The following is an 18,523-nucleotide window of genomic DNA, read 5'->3' as shown; positions in this document are numbered from 1 at the left end:
TGCCATGCCAAGATTTCCCTTTTCGTGTCTGGAGAGTGTATGTAGTTACATTTGTCTCTAGCTGCTTATGTGAATTGTTGATGTCACACGTTGTTTTCGTTTAAAAATTAAAGCGGAGGTTCCCCATCTTGGTTAATTCATTAAGGTGAAGGTGGAAGCTAGCCACAAATGGCTGCCACAATGGCGCTCATTTCTTTCATCTTCCTTCCTCACCCCCCGCCAGAAAATCAATAATTTTGCGAAACAGTGTGAAGAAAATAATCGTTTTCGCACACTTCCCATCAAGTCATATCAACCAAATTCTAATCAATTACTCACAAGATGATAAATTTTCATCTGCTGTCGCACTGTATAGTGAAAAACGTCGGAAAACTCGAGCTAGTGCTCTGAAAGTTAAATTTTCATTTTTCAATCATCGGAAATGGTTTTGTTTGTATTGGTGAAAGCATCGTTATTTTTTCGACACTGATGCCAGACAACATCATCGAAACAGCTATAAAAACCACTCAATAAAATGTTATTCCTGAGTCATAGCGTTTCATGTCATGAAAATCAATAGAATAATATTGTGTTGATATCAATACAATTATTATTTTTACTTTTAATGGGTCTATAATGTAAGTTTTAGCAACTTTAACTTTGGGTAAGAAAATTGTAAGAGCTCGGAACACTGCCACGGCTGCCTATGCTTTCAAAAACAGTAAACGGAGGAGTACTACATTCAATCAAAAAGAGAAGGGTTAAGGCTCTCCAACGTGAATATGTGAAAACAATACGGTCAACGAAGGAAAATATTAAGGAATTATCAACATCGAGTTACTATGCGAAAGAACTTGTTAATACCAAAAGAGCCCCAATTCGCATGTGTTATAAATTTGCTCATGTTACGCTCGCGTATAATCAGAATTTTACTTCACATGCAAATGCACCCTCTATATATATATATATATATATATATATATATATATATATATATATATATATATATATATATATATATATATATATATATATATATTTATATTTGCAATTGTTCATCGGAACATATTGTTCATACAGTTTACTTTAGTATTGAATTGTTATTTTTTTTTCAAATGTATTCAAAGACTCGTGTCAATGAAGCGCCACACAGTCTGATAAGTGAATTGATCCATTTACGTGTGCTTTGCTCTTCTCTCACAAACACTATTACCCCATTTTTACTCGTGGGTTTACCTATACTACTACAATGGCTAGCTTCCACCTTCACCTGTTGTTACAGCTGTTGCTGTTGTTTTCAGTATGTTGAAGTGTTGAGAATATTTTCAAAATCATATGAAATATATATATATTTTTAATCTGTATTATAGTGACTTTCAACTCATTCGGCTGGTTCGTCACTTTTACTTCCATTTTTGGAAGAATGTCGGGAGTGAGAATTGAACTCGTGACCTTTAGCGTGAGAGGAATGGATGTTACCACTACGCCAGATCGCCTCCTCCATATGAAATATGAATCATTTATATATTCTGTCAAAAGAGCATCAGAAATGTTCTAATCAAACACATAATACGAGGGTCGTTCAAAAAATAAGTTTCAGTGCCTCATAAATCGCGGAAAACTAAAGTTAGGATAAAAAACAATGTGATTTTCGTAATCTACGTTTTGTTTTCTATTTTTCTACATAATCGCCATAACGTTCGAGGCATTTTTCATAGCGTGACACGAGTTTTTCTATTCCGAGCGTGAAGTGCGTAGCGGAGTAGTGAACTGTCTGAGGTGCCGATCGGGGAGAACTTTTGGAGCCGTTAGTTCGGTGAATGTAGAGACGTCGGTTAATCGTTCGATTAATTTAAATAATCGAATATCTGAAATTCTAATCGAGTAATTTTGTATCGAATAATTTAAAATAAAAAGACGGGTGGGTAATGTCGGTGACATAACCGGAGTGACGTAGGACTATACAAAGGGGACAGCTTTTGCTAAATATATATTTTAAATATATTGTTTTATTTTCTTCTCCTACGTGAATACATACCTATCTACCTGAAAAATGGATTAGTTTACTGTTTACTCTTTATGAACATGTTGGGGGTTCTGAAAAGAACCTTTGGTGTTGTGTTTTGTGCTTTTTTTTTTACAAACTTGATTCTTGATTTTTACTGAAGGCTTTGTACTTATTAAATGTTCAACGTCGGGCATCTTTCGGCGTATACACATATCGTACAATCAAAGTGATGGCTGTGATAGGGAATGCATAGGTGGTCATCAGCTCGTTCACTATCATATATTTCACTATTGAGCACATTACCGTACCTTAAACTGTGGTTTCGGAAACGAATGAATTGTAAGATTTGTAGTCTTGCCTTGATGAGATGAGGGGTAGAGTGAAATGAAATGAAATACAGTTTGAATAGATAATAATAATATATAGTGGTTTTGAATTTAATGGTATATAGTAGAGCTGAAAAATGGATAGGTTTATTTAATGTATTTGTCCTTATTGGTGAGTGAAGCTGTGAAATTAGGGAATCAGTTAAGTAATGGCCTTTCCCTTAACTTGTCCTCCATTATTACGTCCACACATCCACGTTGCTGCTTATTTTCTTTTTATGATGTGATGCGATGCGATGTTAAACGATGCCGTACAACCACACTGGTTTACGGTTTGAAAGAAAATGAGATATTTTTTTGAGGTCCGCGCGTTTTGTACTCTAGCGGTACACACTCACATGATAGAGACAAATCGGCAGACTCAGCCAAAGGGGCGAGTCCAACGAGACGAACGAATGAGCGTTAAAAGGCAGCGATGGCAAAAAAAAATACATTCATTACGATTTGTTCGCTCGTTGGATTCACATGCAGGCTAAAAAGGGTCCTTTTCAGGATCACAAAATTGTCTTTAATCTAAAGAGTTTATTGTTTTGTTATCACTCGATATCCCCATCTTGTTCGGCTAAACCTTCCTGTTTAGCGATTGCGTTTGCCACTCGCCACAGCTATACAGTTGGAAAATTTCTTCCCATCCAGCTTGTGACATGTTGTACAGTAAATTATATTTAATGCGATGTGCCGAAGCACCACTCACTGTCGCATTGGAGGCGATTTCAACCTGTAATTAAACATTTGCGATGACAGTGGTACAGTGTCGACTTTCAAAGTGTCGCATTACATGTCCGTCCAATTAGCTAAATGTCGAACTAATTGTAAATTACTGTACTTTCAATCTGGAAACAATTTAAGAATTGGTGAAAGTGGAATAATCACGAAAGTCCCCAACTATCAATAAGCTCAGAACAACTGCCAAATTCACATACTCATCAGATCCTGACAAACAAATTATGAAAAAATCAATTTGTGTTTTATTATTATTTTGGATATTATTATAGAAAGCATTGAACTGTATTTCGTAAACTCTTTTTAGAAAGGTTTAATGGCCGTGTTTTATGGAATGGTTCCAATTTAGAAAACTTTGTACTCGTGGTTTTGAAGAAAATCATTTCGATCGCCCTCGATGTCGCCTTGTTCTGAATTTGCCACCAAAGCAGATTGTATAAAGAACAAACTTTTTTCTTCTGCTACCTGATGCCGTTTTGCGATTGCGTTTGCCACTCGCCACTCGCTGCAACTGCCTGTTGTCTTGATGTCCACCGAACCGAATGTGTTCTGTTCCGAATGCGGGTTTTCTTATCGTCGCGAGCAGTTTTGCCAGCCAACTCGATCACTTCGGCGGCCGAAACTATACAACGGCGGCTAGGTGGACTGGTGCACTGGTACTAACGTGCTCGGCCTAGCCAGACCAACACGGCTCGAGCGGGATTTTGCCTTTCACTTCACTTTTCCTCCTTTGCCATGTCCAGACATGGCTGCTTGGGTTGGTTTGTTGATGTGTTGTGATGCGAACTGATGTGGTGTACGGTTTGAATGAGAATGATCGTTACGGCAGCGGAGCGGGGATTTTTAAGCTGACTGGCTGGCTCGAGAATTACGCATGTGTGAGACTGCGACCAATGTTTCTTTCATTTTATTTTCTTTTTCCTTTCCAATCGTGCTTCATTCTATTTCACTGCTGCTCTGGTTGCCCGTTTTGGTCGGTACGATTTGAGGAGCACAAAATGGACCAATCAAAAATGGGCACATAGTGCATTTGGACAATGCTTGATATTTCACAATTATTCAATTATTTATCTCAAGAAAAATGAAATGTTATTCGTTATGATAGATGCGTAGATATATTTCCTATCAATTGATGCAAACACCTTTGCGATCTATTGAGAAATGCTCGAGTTATAAGCGTTCCAAATCTTGCATTTTTTCCTACTTGTTCAGTGCCTAGATTTCCATTTCACCCCCTATATCTTCCGGTTAGACGTAGTTCTACGTCAAAATATGAATACTGAATACTTTCTTCTCTGAGGATCTCCTCGATGCATGTAAATCCGCCTTGAAAGTAGCCAAGAGAATCCCGAACCTCTCGTTCGGACTTGTGCTGCTCACCGACATTCGTTTGCATCCGAATGCGAACGAGGGGCTCTGAAATGTTCGAATTACATAAATTTGCATTACATTTATGTAATTACAATTTACAGCGTTTATAGACGTGTATTTGAAACTCGTATATTAAAACATTCCGTTCACCTAATATTTATTTTCTCTTTATTTAAATCTTTTTTTTTATACATCCAATTCCCATCCTCTACAAATCCATCGAATAATTGCAACTGTAATCGCCATTAATGAAAGAAGGAATCTTTCTCAAGGTTAATGCATTTTTTAGGTTAAGAATTTGGCTATATAATTTGTTCATCCAACATTTTTTTTATCCAACCATCTAATATCGACAACCCGATAGATTACGCGACCAGAATGGCAACGTGGTATGTGATTATTACAAAAACTAAATATTCGCTAAATAAAAATAATAAAAAACAATTATTCGAATGAATCGAATATTGAAAAATGATCCAACGATTAATCGATAATCGAATAAATGAAAAATTTAGACATCACTAGGTGAATGAGCCTTGTTAGTGTGTGCAGCGTCCTTTGGGTGCATTCTCCTCTAATTCTCTCGTTCTCTTCAAGTGTTGTGTTATGAGTTTTTTTGTATCTCATTTTGTTTGATGTTTACGTGTTTGTGGGAGCCGAGGATTCGATGCTCTATTCTCGCCGCTCCGAGAGCATGGGGCTCAACGGTTCTGAGGGGACTAGCATTTGGAAATATTTATGCAAGCGAACGCAAAAGTATTTTAAATTACCATTTGAAAAACTATTCAATAAAGGTAAAATTATTTCAATTGTTATGATTTTCCGTTGCTCTACGTGTGGTGTGGAATAGAAATTTATAGTAAATATAGGAGTGACTGTGTAAAACGTTCGCTGTGCAGAAAAAGACAACTATGCCCTGAATAGATGGAGAAGATGCGTATATTTCTGATCTGATTGGTTCTAGAGGTCTCTTGGTCTCTCGGTTACCTTCTCAGGTTTCCCACAGATAGAGAGCTATGTTGTACTGTAGTTGTGGTAACACGGTTTGGCAATTTGGTTGTAGGGAATATTTTTGTGAAAATAATAGGTTTTTTTTGTTTGTGAAAAGCTCAAAAATATCGTATTTCGGTGTCGCGTCTGCAAGCATAGGATTGAAATTTTATCGCCCGTTTGTTTTAGATATGCGATTACTCCCGGTTCATTTTAAGAGCCGATTATGGAGATCTTTCGCGTACCAGTATATGCCGAAAAATCATCGCACGATAAATCATGAATTAAAAAGTTTTTGGATTTCTCGTGGTTGACTTTTTAGAGCTCTCGTTGAGATTATTCGCTGTCGCATTGGTACATATAGAAGAATAAATGTTCGATAAATTGCAAAATATAAAGTTGGTGTGTTCTTTGTGCAACTTCGCTGGTTCTGGTCAATCACGGAGAGCAACTACGAAGTGTAAATCTATTCCAGCTCAAATCACCAAATATGAACTCAGTTCGGATTGTTTTAAAAGAGTTCTCCCGGTTGTCTTTATAGTTCTGTCGTTGCGTAATGGTTCAATGGAAGAATAAACGTACGATGAATCAATATACATATAGTAGGAACGTTATGTTATGAAACACTTCTCCCGGTTGCTTATTTGAGAACGAGAGAAGTCGAGTGTGATGTGTTCAGTGGATTTTGCTCGCATTCGCATGGTCCGTCTGCCGGTCTGCAGATTCGGGGGGTATCCTTTGGTCGGCACTTCGAACAGTCTACAGCTGGGTTAGGCGTGAGATGAGTGAAGGTGGAGGAGAGCAGATGTTGTCTTTGATGGGGGAGGGATGGTGATAAAACCGTGTAGGCTATGAATCCCAAAAATTTCGAATTCAATAATCTAAAATTCGAAAAATTTTAATTGTCATATTCAAAATCTAAAATCAGAAATTTTTAAATTTTATGGTTTTTATAGTTTAATTCATACATCGCAATTGGAATTCGATAAATAATATGCTTCGGTTCAAGTGATTTAAGAGGAGTTCTGTCTGTTACCTTCTCAGGTCTTCAAAAGAGGACTCCGCGATCACAATTGGAATTCAATGAAGAATACATGCGATGAATGACAATATACAATATATATTTCCGGTCTTATTGGTTTCAGAGATCTCTCGGTCTCTAGGTTACCTTCTCAGGTTTCCCACAGTTAGTTCTCCGACATCGTGATTGGACTTTGATACACAATTTCGTTTTGTTGTGTGGTCGATAGTTCGTGTTCACATAACCACATCACTTACCTCAGTGAATCCTAATTCATACCTTTCCCACTAACCACTATCCCTTCCATGATAATTGCTAGGGAACCACGCTATAGAGGCGACCCTTCTGGCCTTCGGGCGGCGATTATCATACTAACATTCCTTCCCTTCCCATGGTGACTGTAAGGACGTGGCCGGCGTCGTTATTGACCATTTAAAGCTCGAATCACCGAAAATTGCACAACGAGAATGATTTGCTAGTCCCAAGCGTCGTTCTGTGTGTTCATTGTGCAATTTGGTTGGTTCAGGTCAATCACGGAGAGCAACTACGAATTGTACAGTCTACCCAAGCCCAAGCTCAAGCTCAAGCTCAAGCTCCGAGCGTGAAGTGCGTAGCGTTCAACTTTTTGAAGTACGATGTAAGTGCGTCACGAATTTCTTCAGTGTTATCGAATCGTTGACCGCCGAACGCCTGTTTCATCATCGGGAATAAGTGAAAGTCGCTAGGGGCGAGGTCTGGGGAGTAAGGAGGATGCTCGAACACAGTCCATTTTATTTTTTTCAATTGCTCTTGAGTTACGCGAGCAGAATGGGGCCGCGCATTATCTCTCCTTTCGTCAATAAACCTGGCCTTTTGTTCTTAATCGGTCCAAAACTTCACAATAGTTCGGTGATGAAACAGGCGTTCGGCGGTCAACAATTCGATAACACTGAAGAATTTCGTGACGCAGTTACATCGTACTTCAAAAAGTTGGACGCTACGCACTTCGCGCTCGGAATAGAAAAACTCGTGCCACGCTATGAAAAATGCCTCGAATGTTACGGCGATTATGTAGAAAAATAGAAAATAAAACGTAGATTACGAAAATCACCTTGCCAGCCAGAAAATTTCGTTGAATTTTTGGTTAGAAATACGTTATTTCCTTATCAAGCATTATCAAGATGCGAAGTCTATTGTAGACAATGCTTTAATAAATAATATCCTCAGAATATGCACAATTTCGTATGTGTATTTCGAATAAGAAAATTGTATGGGCCTGAAATACGAGATCAGCTGTGGGTTTGATTTAAAGCAATGAAAGAAAGCAATGTAAGTAATCTGAAGATAAGTAATTTTGGCAGACCAAAAATCATTGAATATTCAATTTGCAACTCGATTAAGGGGCACGTTACGGATAATGTCCTTTATTTGAACAAAATGTTTGGATATTGATAGTTTTTATTAACCTATTACTGCCAAACCAATCATTTTTACCAGTGTGATATTTAGTTGTCAAAATATAAAAAAATCGAGGGGTTGTATCCCAGACACCACCGCTTGGGACGTAGGACTATACAATCTTTTTTTTTAATTAGCTATTTAATTTAATTAGCAGAGCTAAAATAATTATTAACATTAAACTATTTGATGAAAACAAACGAGATCTGTTTTCTGACTTGGTGATATTACTGAAAAACGTAGTCTTATCTAAAAAAAATAGATAATGATGATACATTCATATTTTCAAATCCGTATTTTCATTTGTTTTCGCTAACGTCAACAGGATTAGCCCTAATGATTGGATTAGATATATTCAATAGATATTTGATCTACTAATACCATTTAACTAGACAACTAACTAATGTATAAGGTCATGCGTAATATGCTTTTTTTTTCAATGCTTTTTAGAACTAAAAAGACGGGTGGGTAATGTTGGGGACATAACCGGAGTGACGTAGGACTATACAAAGGGGACAGCTTTTGTTAAATATATATTTTAAATATATTGTTTTATTTTCTTCTCCTACGTGAATACCTACCTATCTACCTGAAAAATGGATTAGTTTACTGTTACTGTATGAATATGTTGATGGTTCTGAAAAGAACCTTTGGTGTTGTGTTTTTGTTATCACTCGATATTCCCATCTTGTTCGGTTAAACCTTTCTGTTTAGCGATTGCATTTGCCACTCGCCACAGCTTTCCCAGTTGGAAAATTTCTTCCCATCCAGCTTGTGACATATTTTATAGTAAATTACATGGCACGTCGCATTACCACCACTCAGTGTCGCATTGGAGGCGATTTTAACCTGTAATTGAACATTTGCGATGACAGTGGTACAGTGTCGACTTTCAATGTGGGGTCATAATTTGGATCTCTATGTTTACAAAAATGTCCAACTAAATAAGTCGCATTACATGTCCGTCCAATTAGCTAAATGTCGAACTAATTGTAAATTACTGTACTTTCAATCTGGAAACAATTTAAGAATTGGAGAAAAAAGAATAATCAGGAAAGTCCCCAACTATCAATAAGCTCAGAACAACTGCCAAATTCACATACTCATCAGATCCTGGCAAAAAAATTATGAAAACATCAATTTGTGTTTTATTATTATTTTGGATAATGTTTTAGAAAGCATTGAACTTTATTTCCTAAACTATTTTTTGGAAGGTTTAATGGCCCTGAAAAGCGCCTTGTTTTATGGAATGGTTCCAATTTAGAAAACTTAGTACTCGTGGTTTTGAAAAAAAACCATTTCGAACGCCCTCGATGCCGCCTTGTTCTGGATTTGCCACCAAAGTAGTTTGTATAAAGAACAAACTTTTTTCTTCTGCTCCCTGATGCCGTTTTGCGATTGCGTTTGCCACTCGCCACTCGCTGCAACTGCCTGTTGTCTTGATGTCCACCGAACCAAATGTGTTCTGTTCCGAATGCGGGTTTTCTTATCGTCGCGAGCAGCTTTGCCAGCTAACTCGATCACTTCGGCGGCCGAAACTATATAACGCCTAGGCTAGGTGGACCGGTGCACTGGTACTAACGCGCTCGGCCTAGCTACCATTGCGGGGAACTCCAGCTCAACACGGTTCGAGCGGGATTTTGCCTTTCCCTTCACTTTTCCTCCTTTGCCATGTCCAGACATGGCTGCTTGGGTTGGTTTGTTGATGTGTTGTGATGCGAACCGATGTGGTGTACGGTTTGAGTGAGAATGATCGTTACGGCAGCGGAGCGGGGATTTTTAAGCTGACTGGCTGGCTCGAGAATTACGCATGTGTGAGACTGCGACCAATGTTTCGTTCATTTTATTTTCTTTTTCCTTTCCAATCGTGCTTCATTCTATTTCGCTGCTGCTCTGGTTGCCCGTTTTGGTCGGTACGATTTGAGGAGCACAAAATGGACCAATCAAAAATGGGCACATAGTGCATTTGGACAATGCTTGATATTTCACAATTATTCAATTATTTATCTCAAGAAAAATGAAATGTTATTCGCTATGATAGATGCGTAGATATATTTCCTATCAATTGATGCAAAAACCTTTGCGATCTATTGAGAAATGCTCGAGTTATAAGCGTTCCAAATCTACTTGTGTAAGCATTTTTTCCTACTTGTTCAGTGCCTAGATTTCCATTTCACCCCCTATATCTTCCGGTTGAACGTAGTCCTACGTCAAAAATTGTAAGAGGTTGTATGTAGGACACGACCGCATATTTTCGACCGAGAACTACGCAATTACATTATTCAATCCCCTTACGAAAGTTCATTCACCTCTAGTATCTGAAATGACGATTTTCCCAGACTTCTCAGTTTAAAAGTACGTTTTAGGGAAACATATTCCGGTCTGCACAACGACAAGTGAGTACAAAAGTACTCAACACCAAAAAAATACTCCCGACTTGCATGTATTTGCAAAGCGGATTACCCCCAGGCACATTAATTTTGAAGTCCGTGTTAGGGAAACACAGCTCAGTGAGAAAAAAATACCCCCGACTTGCATATTTTGACAAAGTGGACTCCCCCAGGCATATTGATTTAGAAGTCCGTGTTAGGGAAACACAAATCGGTTGGAACAAAAATACCCCCTACTTGCATGTATATTTGCAAAGCGGATTTCCACAGGTACATCGATTTTGAAGTCTGTGTTGGGGAAACCGTAAATCGGGCCAATCAAAACTTGGCAGTTAGGGCGTTTAGAAAAGGCTTGACATTTTACAGTTATTCAATTGTTTATATCACGAAAAAACACGCGTAGAAATATTTCCTATCAATTGATGCAAACATTTTTCCGATCCGTTAAGAAATGTTCGAGTTATAAGCATTCGAATTACGAGTACGGTTAGCACACAAATCGGTAGAACAAATGTTTGGTGAAAAAGAAGTTTTTCCAGTTTACATGAATTTATACAGTTTAGAGGTTAGCGAATTTTAATGTATAGCATATCAAACAAATCTTAGTGAATTTCCGATTCGATTGATACGCAAATCATGAGAATTCGTTCACAGTAAAAATAGTTATTAGCGTGAAATTTATTTTATCAAAACGTGACCTGTTTTCTGATTTGGCACCCTTCCTGGAAGACGTAGTTCTACGTCAAAAAGTTTAGAGAAACCATGAGAAACTAATATCCCATTGATGTAAACGGAAACAAGATCTGTTGGGTTTCATGTTCATATCAATCAAAGCCAATGGAACTTGACAGATTGACTCTAAGATTGAATGAACTTTAGATTGATTTGGAGGACCTAGAACATTTGTTGAAGATATAAACTCAAAGCCAGCATAGCACACGGGTTCTATGAACCTATTTAGGTAAGATTTCTTGCTGTGATGGCAATGTTCACAGTCGTGGTTGCAATGGTAGCTTAATTTGTCTGCACTTCCGAATGTATTGGAGCACCAAGAATATCTGATATTTGTATAAATTAAACTGGAACATTGGCAACGCAGCTTGCAATTCAGATCAACGTTCCCCCAACGTGTATTCGCACATATTTTCGTTCGTATTCCAATGATTACCGCCAATTATCTTTCAACAATACGGTCTTATTTTCGCTGGAAGTGAATTGAAAACCCGGGAATGCCAATTCTAATATATTTTATTGACGGGGTATCAAAGCATCCTGCTTTTGATTTCCAATGTAGAAATTGAGGCGATTTTTCCTCACCCAACGTCCTCGCCAACACATGCATTCCGATTTTGCAATCAACACGCTATTCGCTTAGATGGAGTTGTGGTTATGTAATTTGGGAATTGATTGGTTTTAGGCCACCCAATCGGTTTGTTTGTTCTAGTGATTGATTAGAATTTCAATGTGACCTTCGATGCGTGGTTGACATGATCACAACATCATCACTTTCTGTTGTGGTCAAATTACGATACTGGCATATGCGCTTGAGTGAATCTTTTTTGCGATAAATTAACGCGGTTGTTTCATTTTTAGGTATAGTGAACCACACAATCATGTGGCTGAGTTTACTTGGAAACTAAAGTTCTGGATCATCAATTCACATTGTTTTAATTCATTTGGTAATTATTATTCCGGGAATACTGGCCACAGGAATTACGCTCTGTGTTTGAAGTTCAGTTCAGACAAATTTAAAATTGACTGTTGTAATCTATCACGTATACCAAACATGTTTGTATCGTTTCATATATATGGAACACTTCTCGTGTGAAACACTCCTTGAACCGAAACCAATCCCAAAACATAACTAACATCAGAGATCGGAGTTCAACGTAACATAATTTTGTTCTCACTTAATTTAATCCCCAAACGGATTCCCAGAACGTCCAATTCAGATCAGAAAATCCTTATCAATTGCTGGGAATAATCGGGGAAGACTATTTTCTGGAGATAGACAGCAGTAGATAAAATGTCGTCTCCGATATTCCCCACCCCACTTTTTGCTACGGAAGGATAAGAGCCAGAACCAGATTGTGTCGTCAGCTGGCTTCGAAATATTTCCTTCCACCCCCAGCCCAGCCCCGGTACTCCGTATGAAGCACCTTTATGGGCCCCTTTCGCAAGCACTAGAATGATAAAGACGACAAGCTCTGAACGTTCTCTGTATGCACTCGGCATGGTTTGGTTTAAGCACAAGCACCGGACGGGGCCGATGGGTAATCGGAAAAAGGATCCAACCTCCCCCCCCCCCTGGTTTCCTGTCGCATACACCCGCGGAAGATTTCCCATATTCCCCTCCGGCGGGAGATGACGATGTTAAGCGGCTATGAATGGGTTGGAAGCCAAAGTGGGATAAGACGAAGAGCAAGAGTTTAATTAAAATGCTCTCTGTCATTAAAGTTGTTACAAAGATGATTTAAAATCACCATCTTCTTCTTCTGCTTCTGCTTCCAGGCCCAGAATCCTGTTGCGAGAGAGAGAGAGAGAAAGAGAGCGAAAGGATACAATCAGTTGTTATATAGCCGGAGCTAAACGATAGAACGAGAACGGAATGGCAGAAAAACTTAAGGCCAGTGGAAGTGGAAGATTCTTGATGACGTGATTGCTTCCTGCGCTTCCCCCATTTCTCATCCCCGGCGAATACTTTGGAGCGATGGCTTCATTGGACCAGGATAAATGATGAGTATGAAGCTATCTATTCTATAGTGGTGCGCCCATCCTGATCTGCACAAGATACTTTTATAACTTTGCCACTTTCTATCTTCCCGACGGGGGTGGTAGTGGCCATTATGAAGAGATTTTTATCATTTTCGACAATAGCTCGTTATGGTGAGGAGGGGATGCACAGTTTGAGGGGGAAGGGACTTTCCAGAAATGAAGTGTGCAGAATTTCGACACATGCTTCCGCTAAACTGATTGAATCCACTGAAAGGAGGGCACCGATGAATTACCGACTAAGGGTGTCATAAACAATCCTAGCTGACCCACAGCGAGGGACGCAACTTTCAAAGAAGTGAATTAATATTTAAGCTTCACCGTGTGATCCCCGCAAGGTTCGGTCGGTCGGTCGGAGCTTTAACGAGGAATTGATTTAATAACTTGATAGCGTGCTGAATTTTTATAGCTTAGCCAGCGAAATGGGAGGAATCTTCCTGCTCATCCTCCTTCGCCTCCTCGACCGGAGCGCTCTCGAAAGAAAAGCCATCGAAGATTGAGATTTTGAAGAGGTGTTTGAGTTGGGAGCTTAGTTGCCGCGCGCGTGAGCTATGTCAAATATTGACCGAAGTTATCGTTTCCCGTTAGTCCTGAGAGTGTCAATTCGCCCGGACATTGTTCCGCTGGGGATCCCCGGCGCCGAGACACTGATTGGATTGAGTAATATCGGGAAAGTGTCACCGCTCGGAAATGGCTCGGCGAATGAAATTTGCATTATTGGGAGATAAGCTTGAATGAGTGTTTGATGTTTTAATGAGTGTTGACAAATTAATAGAGAATTCTTGGGGGGAGGAGGAGGGTCGTTTTTTAATGCCTGCAGGTTCGTTTATTTTGCGCTCGAAACCGTTTTCACAAGCGGAATAATGACCTCCGAAGTTTTTTAATGTCATTCCATATCGTGCAACTTTGGGGATTCTTTTGAACATTTCGCTTTTGCCGGAGGCCTTTGCCTTTTTTTTCGATTATTTTCGAAATGGCTTCCGCATTATATCCTGGCATACGAGAACCGGGGTCTATCCTTATTATCTAATCAACAAGAAACAATTTTACATGGGTTAACCTTCATCGTCGTTGAACCTGCCTGTACTGTTATTTAATGGAATCCATATAGCTTCAAATATATTACGTTAGCAGTAAGGTTACGCAAAGAATGGCATGTTTGGAGAGTTGAGCATCGCCATATAGATGTTCCGAAAAATCAAATCTATACTGTTTTTTTTTCTTCCAAAAACGACTTTTTTCAATAATTCATGACTTTTGAACTGGTGGACCGATTCAGTTGATAGACATATCAAGTTAAGCCAACGAGCTAATCTTCTCGGAAAAAAAATAACACTTATTAGCCTCAATTTGATGTGTCAATCATCTGAATCGTTCTAATGGTTCAAAAGTTCTGATTTTCTGAAAAAAGCCATTTTCGGAAAAAGGGAAACATTAATTTTCGGACCATCGGTTAAGTTTGAATCATAACATGAAAACAAAAAAAAACACCCCTCTGATTTGTTTTTATGTGAAATACCACACCTTTCAGGAAAGAAATATAGATAAATATAGTGCCCTCGATCCCGAGACCATGAAAACTATAAAAAATAAATACGATCAATGATAACAAAAAACTTTATTCATTCTCGCAATACCAATATTTTTGACGTAGGACTACGTCTTTCATTTCTATACCGGGGTGTAAAATCAAAGTTTCGAAAACGAAAGCGTTACGCCGGAGACCGAGATTTTGAGCGTTAATAGCTCCAAAACAACTGTACGAAATGGTATTATAAACACTTCATTCGAAAGATAAAATGTCTACGCGTTCTATACTTGTTACTTTCTGATCCAATAACTTGTTTCAATAGTCTTAAAATTGCTTTCAAAACAGGCTATTGAAATCACCAATCGATATATAAGCGAGCGCTGCTCGGAAATCCAATTGAACAGCGATTGGAGCATGTTGTCGCTGTTGTGGTGAAGCTCTTCGTTTATCATGAAAGCGCGGATGAACGGTGTCACCAAGAGCCTGTTGGTGCACCTTAGGCCAGAAGGGAATCCATCAGGAGGAGAGTGATGCCACAAACGGTTCCCCGGGAAGATCTCGAAGCAGCCGCAACACACACACATACACGCGCGGAATTCTTTCCGTTTGGATGCCATTCAGCATCGAGAAAGATCCGGAAAATAATCTGCCAGTTCCTCTGGGAATTTAAAAATACATCCATGTGAAAGAGTATATTTGAATGTTTTCTATCCATGTAACACTGTGACCAAATATGTTTCAATCAAGTGCTATTAACAGATGGTTATCGAGATCCAGTATCGAGGAAAATGTGGAAATATCTAATCGTTACTGAAAATAATCTGCCAGTTCCTCTGGGAATTTAAAGTTACATTCATGTGAAAGAGTTTATTTTAATGTTTTCTATCCATGTAACACTGTGACCAAATACATTTGGTTTTGTGATTTTTCAATCAATCGCAATTAACAGGATAGCGTCTGAAGATTATTCTTCCCCATCAGTAGGATATTTCCGTATCCAATGTTGGATGCATAAAACCTTGTGCCTCCAACGTAACGCTCTTATTTTCGAAGTCCCCCAAATATTCATTCATTCAGAATGAATTCAGATTCAACTTCAAACAAATGATCTCTAAATCAACGATAGTCCTACGTCACCCTTGCGGTTATACCATAGATATAACCCACTTCCTGTTTTTTCAAAGAAGATCAGCTTATTGGCTTCTATAAGATATGTCGATCATCTGAATCAGTTTTACAAATGTTATGAATTTTTGAAAAAAATCATTTTTGGAAAAAAGGTGAAAAACTTTATTTTTGGTCATCCTAATGAAGAATAAAATATTTGGATCCAATATTTTGCGATAAGGAAAAAAATTACCACTTTTCACGAAAATCTTAGACTATATTAGAGTATATCGATTTGGCATGAAATGGCTAGAAATAGGAAAAAAGAAGAAGGGTCTGAGCCTAGGGGCACGGACGGAAGTTTGGCGTAGGACTGTGATTGTTCAGAACAATTGTTGTTTTTAAATGTAACTTTTTGAACTTTTTTGTAACCTTTTTAATTTTTTTTTCTGTTAGTTTAACTCTTTTTCAACTCAAAATAGTAGCCCTGGAGAGGGCCATTTGTTATGTGTACTCATAACCATCAAACGGCTTATAACGAACAAAAAAAGAAAATCTGTCTCTGACAGGAAGTTCAACTGTCTAACTGAAAATGATGGGTGACATAGTAGATGAAGTATATGTGGATCGGTAAACAAAAAAAAAAAATTCAAAAAAATATCTTCATTGATTACATTGAATATGAAGTTTATGGGGAAGAAACAAAAAACAAGTTGAAAATACTTACGATTTCGTGATATTTTGAGGTAAAATACACATGAAATCATGAAGTTGCTTTATTTTTAATGGATAGCTATGGTATTGTGATTTCTTTCCATTGTCTTATTCTTATTATTAGTCTTATTCTGAGGCATCGGGAGCATTAGGTTTTTTGGTGAAATAATGTTCGTTTGCAGACTATCACAATCAAGTCGTATTGGTTCTACTGCTCAATCTATCATAGAAAGAATTGAGTCATTGAGAATTATAAATATGAAGTCATGAAGATATTAATATTTCATTTCTTTTCATTTTTGTGATGCGATGTAAAGCCGATCTCAATAAGTCATCGCATGATAATCGATGCCATCTTCCTAGTATTGATATCATTTTTCGCTGTACAATTGCCCATGTTGTCGCAGCCCGGAAGACATCTTACAATCGAAAAAGGTCTTGCTAATTTGTTTGATAGAACAAATTATTGCACACAATTTTGTGTTGCATACAACATTCATGGGAAGTTGAAAGAAAGAATGCATAACACATGATTTACCTTCGCATCCGCTCGTAAAGCATACCTCCTTTATTTGTTAAATTGCTCACTTTTGACGTAGAACTACGTATTTCAGGAAAGGTAACAAATCAGAAAACATGTCACGATTTCATGAAATAATGTTAAAGTTAGTGACTATTCTCATAGCTCACGAATTCTGATGATTTTCATACCAAGATTCAAGATTTGTTTGATATGCTATACATTACAATTCCCTAATCTCTAAACGGCTTAAATTAATAAAAACTGAAAGCATTTCCATTTCCCCATACATTTGTTTATAGATTTGAGCGCTTACCAACCCTTACCGTCAATAACGAGCCACTAATACTTTCGTTTCTGTCCGTTTTCAACCTATTTGGTATAAAAAAGCCATCCGCGATTTGAAACCTCACCACATCTCGTTTGTAATCGAAGCAACATCGTTGCCGCTGAGCGTCGAGCGGGAGTGGATTGTCTTTCTCAAGACAGGTGAAGGAGGAGTCTTGAGTAGAGTTTTTTTTTCCACAAGGGCCATATACCTAATAGGTATTATATTGTACATTTAATATGTTCGGATTGTATAACATAATTCCGTAGTTCTACGTCGAAAATTCGGTCGTCTCCTAGATAAAACCTCTAACATTTTTTTTATCATTTCCACTGTTGTTGTCTTAGGCGAAAAAAGTTGCTGAATAAATTTTCCGTCTTCTGGTATATATGGTAACATATATCGTAAGAACGATTCTGCGTAATATGCATATGATAACTCTTAACAAACGTTACATTTTACGTAGAGTGACCCCCTATATAGAAACCAAAGACGTAGTCCTACGTCAAAAATGTTCATAACGAGAATTTACATACAAAATGTTTCGAGTAATACAATAGTAGTAAATTTTTGAAGAAAACATAGAAAAATTGTTGTTTGAATATTTCTTTTCCTGTTGAAGCGCCTTACTTACGAGGTATTTTTCCGGTGTACTTATTTAAAACTTATATTGATAGTTTGAAATGAGGCGTTTATTCCAACTCCGAAAAAATTATAGGAGACACGACCGCATTGTTGACGTAGAACTACGCTGTTGTTCAAGTCCTCCGCTTTGCGCTCTTCTCAACAGAAGCCCTTTCTATTAATATTTCCGGTCTCGATTAGCTTAGCTATCAGCCTTCATGGAGATAGTTTAGTTACTGTCGTGCGAAACCAAATCATACACGAAATTTCTGAACAATTATTTTCTTGGTGAGCCGATGATAGCCTAGTGTGATGATTCCGCACACAATTGTTTGTTTGTTTGTTCAGTTTGATGTGATGATTGCAATGCCAGAGACATTAGCGAGTAAGTAATTTGTTCGCGTCCACTGCTCAATCCGAAACGAAGGCATGTGATGATGCAAAACAAGGAAGAACAAGCGATATTCTTTGCATCGTATCTAGAACGATACTGAAAGTTTGCCTTCCATTCTATTTTTTGTTTTTGAGAGGCTTTAAACTTTGCAGTTCATTCGCCTCTAAAGTTTGCCTAAGTGAGATTCAATATTTATGCTCTAGGCGAATATTCCCCTTCGTTCTTTTT

General features: G+C 38.1%; 1 protein-coding gene across 4 annotated transcripts in view; it reads right to left on the bottom strand.

The window, feature by feature from the left end:
- The window catches only part of LOC129771077 (5-hydroxytryptamine receptor 2B-like), a 396,880-nt gene that overhangs the window by 27,983 nt on the left and 350,374 nt on the right, over positions 1–18,523 (bottom strand). The gene's annotated exons all lie outside the window — the stretch shown is intronic.

Source organism: Toxorhynchites rutilus, chromosome 2 (genome assembly GCF_029784135.1).
Source record: "Toxorhynchites rutilus septentrionalis strain SRP chromosome 2, ASM2978413v1, whole genome shotgun sequence".
In the NCBI taxonomy this organism is placed as follows: Eukaryota; Metazoa; Arthropoda; class Insecta; order Diptera; family Culicidae; genus Toxorhynchites; species Toxorhynchites rutilus.
This window is presented reverse-complemented; position numbering and strand designations above follow the sequence as displayed.